This window comes from Cavia porcellus, unplaced genomic scaffold (genome assembly GCF_034190915.1).
Source record: "Cavia porcellus strain 051 isolate PalLab524CR breed Dunkin Hartley unplaced genomic scaffold, mCavPor4.1 scaffold_13, whole genome shotgun sequence".
NCBI lineage: Eukaryota > Metazoa > Chordata > Mammalia > Rodentia > Caviidae > Cavia > Cavia porcellus.
In genome coordinates this window covers 4779239-4788463 of record NW_026947496.1, presented here as the reverse complement: position 1 = coordinate 4788463, position 9225 = coordinate 4779239, and the positions used below count along the sequence as shown (strand labels likewise).

The 9225-nt window shown below is 49.6% G+C and overlaps 1 non-coding gene across 1 annotated transcript; it reads right to left on the bottom strand.

The window, feature by feature from the left end:
• Positions 1-8841: 8841 nt before the first annotated feature.
• Trnal-caa (transfer RNA leucine (anticodon CAA)) lies at positions 8842-8947 on the bottom strand. Its single transcript has 2 exons — positions 8910-8947; positions 8842-8887 (listed from the first exon to the last, which is right to left on the bottom strand). It is a non-coding gene; the product is annotated as a tRNA-Leu (tRNA).
• Between the last annotated feature and the right edge of the window lie 278 nt (positions 8948-9225).

The following is a 9225-nucleotide window of genomic DNA, read 5'->3' as shown; positions in this document are numbered from 1 at the left end:
CAATTTGCCAAGCGTCTCTTTTAAAGTTGGATTCACCCTTTCAACTTGACCTGAACTTTGGGGATGGTGCGCACAGTAAAATTTCCAATCAACCTGTAATAACTGAGCAACTTCATTATTGATGGAAGCTATGAAAGCTGGGCCATTGTCGGACCCCATAGATAAGGGAAGGCCAAATCTAGGAATTATTTCATATAAAGCTTTTTGAGAACAATTGAGGCCAATTCGGTCTTTGTTGGCTATCCCTCAGGGCAACTGGTGAAAGTATCCAACAAAACCAGCAAATATTTATGTCTATGTGGTCCTGTTTTTCCCATGTCCGTGAAGTCAATTTTCTAGTGTTCTTGTAGAAAAGTTCCCTGGTATCGAATTCCCTCTGAGATGGTGGTGGCTTTGGTATGTACTTGTAGACATCGTGGGCATCTTAGACTGACTTCCTCTGCCAGTTGAGTCAGCTTAGGAATGAAGTACCTGTGCCGAAGCGACTCGGCCTGTTTTGAGCCTCCTAGGTGTGAGGCCTGGTGGGTCTGCAGAATCAAGTCTCCTCCTAAGCAGCGGGTATTAAAATTTGTCTGTCTGGCAATTGAAACCAGTTCACAGGGGCATCTTGTTTTGCTTTCACTTGTCTACCCTGCTCTTGATCTGACTTGGAATACACCAATTTGGGGCAAACGGAGGGGTGGCAGAACTGGCAGAAAATGGGCTTTCCCAATTGGTGGCCTCTGCAATGCACCACTGTCATAGATTTGGGGAGCCAGACAGTGGCTAACAAGTCCAGGATAAAAGGGGCATTCTTAATCTTTGAACCAGCAGAAGTTAGGAGCCTCCCTCTCTTGGTAGATTGCCCCAGGCACATGAACGGTGGCAAAGCGTAACGGCTGTCCGTGTAGATAGTGGCCCTTAGATCCCTAGCCAGCTTTAGGGCCTCCGTGAGGGCAATGAGTTCGACCCTTTGAGAGGAGGTGCCTTGATCCAGCGGTTGGGCCCAAATTACTTGTGTTTGAGTGGTTACGGCCACCCCTGCCACCTGTTTACCTTCAAAAAGGAAGCTGCCACCATCGGTGAAATATTCAACATCTGGATCCTCTCATGGAAGATCAGTGCGGTCTTGACAAAGGCTGGCAGTGGTAGAGCAAGGCCATGCCACCATGGATGGGTTCCTGTGGGTCATCATCTGGCAGCAGCGTTGCTGGTTTAAGACAACAGTCTCCTTGAATTCAATAAGGTCAGAGTGAAACAAGAGGGCCTGGTATGAACAACCCTCACACTGAGAGCCATCTGTCAGGTGGGGCCCGGAGGAGGGTTTCAATTGCAGGAGGAGCCACAACGTGGGAGTTTCTGTCCAAAAGTTAATTTATTTGCCTCTTTTATTATCAAGATAGTGGTTGCGATGGCTCAAAGGCAATTTGGCCAGCCGAAAGAGACTGGGTCCAGCCGTTTTGAGAGATAAGCAACTAGGCGGCACCATGGTCCCAACATCTGAGTCAGTACCCCCTTTGCTATCCCGTGCTCTTCTGCAATGAACAACAGAAAGGGTTTGGTCAAATCTGGTAAGGCCAATGCTGGAGCTTGGGAAAGGGCCAATTTTAGTTTTTGGAATGCTTGGCTTTCCCTCTCGGTCCAAATGGTGGGTCAGAAGGGTTTCCCCAGTTGCAGCGTGGAGGGGTTGTGTTCAGCAGACACAGAGGTATTGAAAGTGGGGCCCTCGGAAAGTAGTGCCCTTCCTTGCCACACGGGCACCTGCCCACGACTTCCATCCAGCTCTCTTGTTGGGTGTGTGTCTTCACTTCAAGGAAGGTGCGGAACAAAACTCTTGTTCACCAGCAGAGTGCACCCCACTCAGTCTCAAGAAATGAAGTGGCGGGAGTGAGGGCAGGGCCAGCATGTGGCTTTAGGGCTCCCGCTGGCAACAAGAAGCCAAAACCAGAAGCCAGCATGCCTGAGACGAAGGATAAAAGAAGATGCTCCCTAACAAGGGCAGGCACAGCAACGACCGGTTCCTGGGATGGGAAACACCCCGACAGGCGAGGGCTCGGGACAGGACCAGGCACTGACACACAAAACCCAGCCAAGGCAGAGTGACACAGCCCTCCACCCAAGGCTCAGCCTTGCCAGGGTAGTTTTCTCCTGGGGGCCAAACCCAGGCCACAAAACAGCTGCAGGGTCCCTGCAGGACAAAAGGAGTCAGAGACAAATGCCAGCAAGACCCCGAATGACAGGCAAAAGAGGGGTAGGACGTCCCAATAGGGCTGTGCCAGCTCTGCAAAGTCTCGTGTCCACCAGGAAATCTACCGGTTGCCTTCCGCCCAGTGAAGGTTACCTGGGGTTCGGGGGGGGGGGGGAGCGGTGAACCCTGAAATTGTCAATCTTTTTCCAATAGGACCCGAGGAGTGGTTTCCCTTCTCTCCAATTTGGCTTTTAATTTCGGGTAATCCTTTCTCTAATGGCCCAATTCTTTGCAATGTGCAAATTGATTCTTGTCTAGCCGGGTCTTTATGAGTTGGTCTTTTCCCTTTTTGCCTTGAGTATGTCCTCTTGCTAAGACAGCCAAGATCTTGGTTAATTTTTTTCTCTTGTGGGTCTTCCCTGTTGTCAAAAACCTTTTGGGATATCTCTATCAACTGACCTATCATCATCCCTTCAAGACCCTCTAATTTTTTCAATGTCCGTTTCGTATCAGGGGCCGGCTGAGAGAGACAAAAGCTGTAATAATAGCTGGTCTCTCCTCTGGTGCCTCCAGGTCCGTAGGTGTATTGTACATGGTAGGCCTCTAGGAGGCGCTCAAGGAAAGCGGATGGAGACTCAGCAGCCAATTGTCTTAACCTCAGTTACTTTTGATAAATTGGTCGGCTTTCTGGGCGGCATCTCGGAGCCCCATAAAGAGAGTCTGGCGGTACCGATCAAGAGCCTTCTTACCTCCATCTGTGTTGGGGTCCCAGTTGGGTCAAAGGGAAAACAGCGTCGAGCCTTGTTAGATCCAAAGTGGGTTCCCCTTAGTGTCCAGGACAGCTCAGCCACCAAGGTGCGGATCTGCTCGCTTTCCTCAATGTGAAGAGTCTGTTAGAGCTGCTGGCGGTCACCCCAAGTCTGCCGATGGAGGAGAGCCCCAAAACCTGACCGTTAGACCACTTGATCCGGGTGTATGGCTGGCTTATGAGGGGGTCCGAAAATGACTTGACCGACCTGTTGAGAGACTTGTAAATTAAAAGTTCCCTGTGAGGGCCTCCTGACAAGAAAAGCAGGCCATCTGAGTTCACAGAAAGTTCTCAGGCTTTTAGGGTAGACGGTCTCCATATCCGGCAGCTTGATCTAAAATCCTTAAAACGATTAAGAGCGAGTTGCAAGGGTGACAAAGGGGAAGACGCTGTTTGGCCCATAACAGTAGACGCTTGAAACAAGGGGTGCAGAGGAGCGAACAAGGACAAGATGGCGAGGCCTGCCACACAGACAAAGAGTCACCCAGAGGGCTGAGACTGGAGCAGGTCCTCGATTTTGCAATTAGGAGCTGGTAAAATTATCAGAGGGCTAATCTGCTGTTTGTTGATCGCAGACCTACCCCAGGGATTTTAAAATAACCGACTTTAGCTAGCTGCAGTCTAGCCTAGGGAAGAGCCTGCTTTTCAACTGAGAAACCCAAATAGCCCCACAAAAAATCATCTAATTTAGTTAACTCAAGTTAATCAGCTGATATAAAAAAACGGCTTACATGTGAGGTCCAGCTTAATTGCAAGGATTCTCAGTAATGGATGAATCAGGGAGGAACAAGAAGATGAAGGTATGGGAGAGCTAAGACAAGATCTCCGCGATGTCTTGCCTCAGATGGGAGCAAGCCTGGAAACGTGACTCCCCAAATGGGGTACACCCAGCGGAGGCAATTCCTCCCTCAAAGGGCAGTAAGCTGCCCTAATTTGGTGATGTATCGCCCACTTGGGAGTAAGCCTGAAAACTTGATTCCCCAAGTCATAGTAAGGAGGAAGATCCTGGAGCAAAAACTAATAGGGACTTGCCGGTAGAAGGAAGCCCGTTCACAAAGATCCTGAGGTCATCTGAAGAGTAGGAGCCCGGGGTGGGGGGTAAAACCCCATAAAAGGTAGAATCCTGGATGGAGGAGCCCCCAAATGATATGGGCAGGAAAATGATGGACTCCAAAAAATTTTTAAAAAGCACTTTATTAGTTGAGCTCAGCGGCAGCACTGTCCCCGAAAAGCAGCCAAGGACGTTTGTGCCTGAGCCAGGAGCTGCAGGGAGTTATAAAGTAGCAAGCCGCAAGGGGACGGTCTGGGTCCCAGGAGCAGTTTATCCCCATACAAGGAACCCGGGAGGGGGGAGGGGGTTACATGGTGGGTATGGTACAAGGTTGCAACTTAACTGGAAATTGCCCAAGTTTTACAGGAAGAGAACAAGTTATAGTAAGTACAGCACATTTGGGGTTTTTGAGCTTATAACAGAAAACAGAACTTTGTGATCCTTTACACTTTATCTTATTTACTTATAATATTTATTCAGCCAGGTGGTGGTTTAGGGCTGTAATTCCAGAACTCTGGAGCCTGAGGCAGGAAGATCATCAAAGAGTTGGATGGCAGCCTGGGCTGCATAGTGAGACCTGATTTAAAAAATTTTTTTTATTCAGTACTATTCAAAATATATAGTCTCAAGCCATTTGTACTACATAGAATGTGAACCACTCTGCATTTTCTTCAGTGACATGTTACAAAAAAACAAAACCAAAAACAACCCAGAAGATGGCTGAAGTAAACTCTTCAGCGATGGGTGACCACTGCAAGCCTGTCCTGGGCAGGCTGCCTGTCAGTATTTAAGGTGGAAGATGTGACCTGTGAGTAGTGAGGAGAGAAACTCCAGCACAAGCGTTACTGCTCATGCCACTGCTGTGTCGAAAGGTCTTTGTCATGTTTGTGCCTTTCCTGCTGTCTTGGAACAGGAAATGCTTTTTATTGATAGAAACAGCGGAAAGTACATAACAGCTGACGGTATCCCCTCCTACTGGTGAGCTGGTGTCAGCACCACCCACACCAAGGTGATGAGGCCAGTAGGGGGCTCAGGTAGATGAGGGTGCTAGTATCCTCGTAGGGACACCAGAGGCACCCTGAGTCCCATCTCACGGGTGAAGTGGGGGCAGCCCAGGCTCACGGTGCCTTTAAGGACCTCAGCAAGTCTTGACTTGGTTGGTGCCCTCAACCTGAAGTTCACATTAAGGGTACAATTTTAAAGTTCTGATTTCTCTTGCCTTTCTTATATTATTTTTCCTGTGCTGCCTCAAAGTCATGGCATGGTTGATTGGTACCCAGGCTGGTTCTGTAAGGTGCCCCAGGAGGGCTCAGCGACTGCTCTGCGGAGCCCTGGTTCTGTTGTGTCTGGTTGGGATGTGGCGAGAGAGCCATCTTTACCTGGGTTGCCAGTATGGTTCTGCTTTCCCTGGATCCAAGCTGATCACGGGTTTGTGCAGTAGTGCAAATATTAGGGCATCTCTCTGGGGGGCTGGAGCTGGCTGCGGTCCTGAGAAGCCTTTGGTTACCCTTATGGTTGATACATTGTGTCAACTTGAGATAGGAAGTGTGACAGAGAGACTCAGCAGGGAGCCAAGATCTTTACTGTGTAAACATCCTCAGCTTGTGCAAGAGGAGGGCAACTGCGACACCACCCTAGGCAGGATGGCCTGTGTACCCCATCGGGGAGGAAAAGAGGCTTGCTCTGCCCTCTTTCGCTCTGGCTGTTGTCTTGAAGTGTTGCCCCAGTGCCATGCCATGCTGCCTTGGAGCCAGCTGATTGTGGACTGAAACCTTCACAAACAGTAAGCTAAATAAACCTTTCCTTCCTTCATTTTGTTCATTCAGCAACAAGAAAAAAATTAACCAAGACAGGATTTGGTACTAGAGGAGTGAGGCGGTTGCTGTGACTGTACCTGACAATGTGGATCAACAGCCCTTGGGAATGGCCTGTGGGAGGAGTTTAGAAAGGTTGAGAGATGTCCCCTGAAAGAGTGGTGCTGCAAAGGCTTAGGCTGTTCTGTAACTGAGATTCTGGTCAGAGCTCAGAAGACCAGAAGGCTGATAGAAATCCTGTTGGTAAAGATCAGGCTGGAGTTTTCTGCTAGAAAGGACTGCATTGGTTGTTGGACACCAGCTGATGTGTGTTATAACTTGGCAGAAAGTTTGTCTTCATTTTGTTCATGTCTAGAGAATTTGCCTGAGACTAAGATTAAGGATGGTGGACTAATTAATCTGGCAGAAGGAATTTCAAGGCAGTCAAGTGTTGATGTAGTGGCATGGCTATTGCTGGGGGCTTTTAGGCAGATTTATGTTGTGAATAAAAAGCAAAGAGCCCAGCAGAGTGATTTAAAATATTGTGAATTTGGCCAGAATGGAAGCTCCAGTAAGCAAAGACAGAGCTGATATCTCCATCGCTGAGATGAAACAGAATAGAAAAAGATGGCCTGAAGGCATCACAGAAGGGGGCAAGACTTGAACCTCTGCAGCCTCAAAACTACAAAAATGAGACTTTGCTTTGAGGTGAACGTCAAAGGGCACCATGTTCCAGAATGGCAGTGTGTAGACCTTGGTATCATCCAAGTGGTTCTGGTTTTAGGTGCATACAAAACGCAAGCGTTCTGAGGTTAAGGCAGCTTCCTTCTCAATTTCAAAAGGCCTTGGAGGCCAGGCAGTGTGCCCCTGAGAGGACAATGTGTGTGAAGCTGTGAGTGTGAAGCCAGCGATGCACTGGAGACCCCAGAAGTTTGGAAAATCCAGGAGTGTGGATCGTCTAAGGAAAACTGCAAGGAGGTAGCAAAGCAGGCCTAAGAGAAAAGCCGTGGGAGTTACAATCACTAGAAGTACCACAGGTGTGAAACCACACAGGCCTTTAAAGCTTGCTGCATGTGCAGCTATAGGACTCACATCTGCCCTGTTGGGTTTTGGACTTGCTTTGGTTCCAATGTTTGCAACTTTTGGAATCCGAATGTTTATCTTGTGTCATTGCATGTTGGAAGTGTTTAACTTTGTTTTCATTTGTATAGGAGCTTGCAGTTAAGATTTGCCTTCTATCTCAGAGGAGATTTGGGACTTGAACTTTTCAGCAATGATGAAACTGTTAGGACTTTAGCTCTTACAGATGCACTAAATGCTTTTGGCATAAAAGATGTGTGTGAGCCTTTGGGGGGGTCAAAGAACAAAATGTTATGTTTCTAATGTAATACAATGTTGATAGACTTAATGCTGGTTCTCAAGGATTGTTAAGATGTGTTATATTCAAGTTGCAAAATATTAAGAATAAACATGCCTTTGTATCTGCAGGCTGGTTTAAAGAATTATGTCTTGCTGCATGTGGTGGTGCACTCCTGTAAATCCCAGCACTTGGGAGGCTGAGGTAGGGAGGATCTTTGCAAGTTTAAGACCAGCCTGGGTAAAAGTGAAACGTGAGCCCAAGGCCAGCCTGAACTGCTTAGTGAGACCCTGTCTCAAAAAAAAAAAAAAAAAAAAAAAAGGGAAGAAAAGAAAAGAAAAAGAAAAAGTGGTGTGGTTGATACATTGTTGTCAACTTGAGAAGTTTTAACTGAGAGGCTCAGCAGGGGGCCAGGATTCTTTGTAAATACCCTCATCCTGAGCAAGAAGGAAAGGAGATTTTTTGAGTGCTACACCAGTCCGGACCGGAGGGAGGAGGAGGGTGTTGACGGCCTGAGCACAATATAAGGAAGGAGAAGAGGCTTGTTCCCCCTTTTTGCTCTGGCTGCTGCTTTGCAGCCAGGTGATTATGGACTGAAACTTCCAAAAAACAGTAAGCTAAATAAACCTTTCCTTCCTTCATTTTGGGTGTCAGGTATTTTGTCTCAGCAGTGAAAGAAAGTCACCAAGCCAGTTACCCTTATGTTGGTGTCCTCCTACTTAAGGAGACAGAGTAAGTCTAGTGGCTGACGTTCCTCTGTGCAGAGCCAAGCAGAAATCTGCCCCAGGTTTTGAGCTGATAAATGACACGTAAGAGGAAGGCAGATGGGACTCGCCCCTTTGTTAGCTACCCTTTGGGCTGTGCAGGTCCAGCTTGAGTCTGCGCCCAGTAGTGTGTCACACTGTGGGGGCGTCTGGGGTCCCCTGCGGGAGTTCAGGCCAAAATGATTATCTCTATATGTCTATTAACTTCTACTCAACATCAACCATAGAACCCAAACATCCGCCAGATAGTGGAGTCTTGTTCAGTTTTGAAGTTCAGAGTCACCTCCATCTAAAATTCCATCCGGAAAAATTCTAAGTCTTTAACAGCAACAACAACAACAACAACAAAGAGGTTGCCTTGTGGGAGTGGCTGTCCTTTACTGTACTGTTTTCCGACCAGGGACTGAATCGCACCTACTCACCCGCCCAGCCCCGGGACACAGCTCTAGAGCACTGAGACCCGCTCGCCGGGCCCGAGGTTGGCTTCGATCCCGGGCCTCCCGCCTCGGCCTCCCGCGTCGCCGCCCGTCAGCCTCTGCCGCCACCGTACAGTGACACAGCCGGAGGCCCGGAAGATGCAGGCGGAGGCGGGGAGCCGGCGCAGCGCTGGGCCCCGGGGGCTCGTCTCAGAGCCACAGGCCCCCGCGGGAAGGCAGCCCACGCGCCGTGACGGCGCCCCGCGGGAAGGCAGCCCTCGAGCAGCGCCGGCCACTCCGCGGCTGCCGAGCTCTGCCCAAATTCTCGCGGCTCTTAACGGCATCGCTACGCTTCTGCTTCCGTCTTTTCATGTGGCGGTTCTTAGGACAAAAGTGTGAAAGTTAGTATTTGGGGGTCGGCTTGCTGGCTGCAGGAAGGCTGTTCCCTTTCCTTTGTGTTCCAAAAGTGGGAAGAAAAAGGGATGTGTCAGAAGTGGGATTCGAACCCACGCCTCCATGCGGAGACCAGAACCCCCACGTACGGGAAGCAGAGCTTGAGTCTGGCGCCTTAGACCACTCGGCCATCCTGACACCCTATAGGGGAAGCCCAATCTTACACTAAAAAGGGTTCTCAGAGAGCGTCTGCGCGGCGCACGACGATGACGTCAGAGCAGCTCGGCAACAGCAAGCCCGCGGCGCGCCGCAAGCTGCCGGGAATTTACGGGCGCCGCGAGGGCTTCGCCGGGGGCGGTGCGGCCGGATCGGCGGCGCGCGGGCGGGAGAAGAGCGCCGGGCGGACTCTGCCCCGCGGTGGGGTTTGGGTTTGGGGCTAGGGGAAAGACGAGCACCTTTTTGTTCCTGGCCGCCTT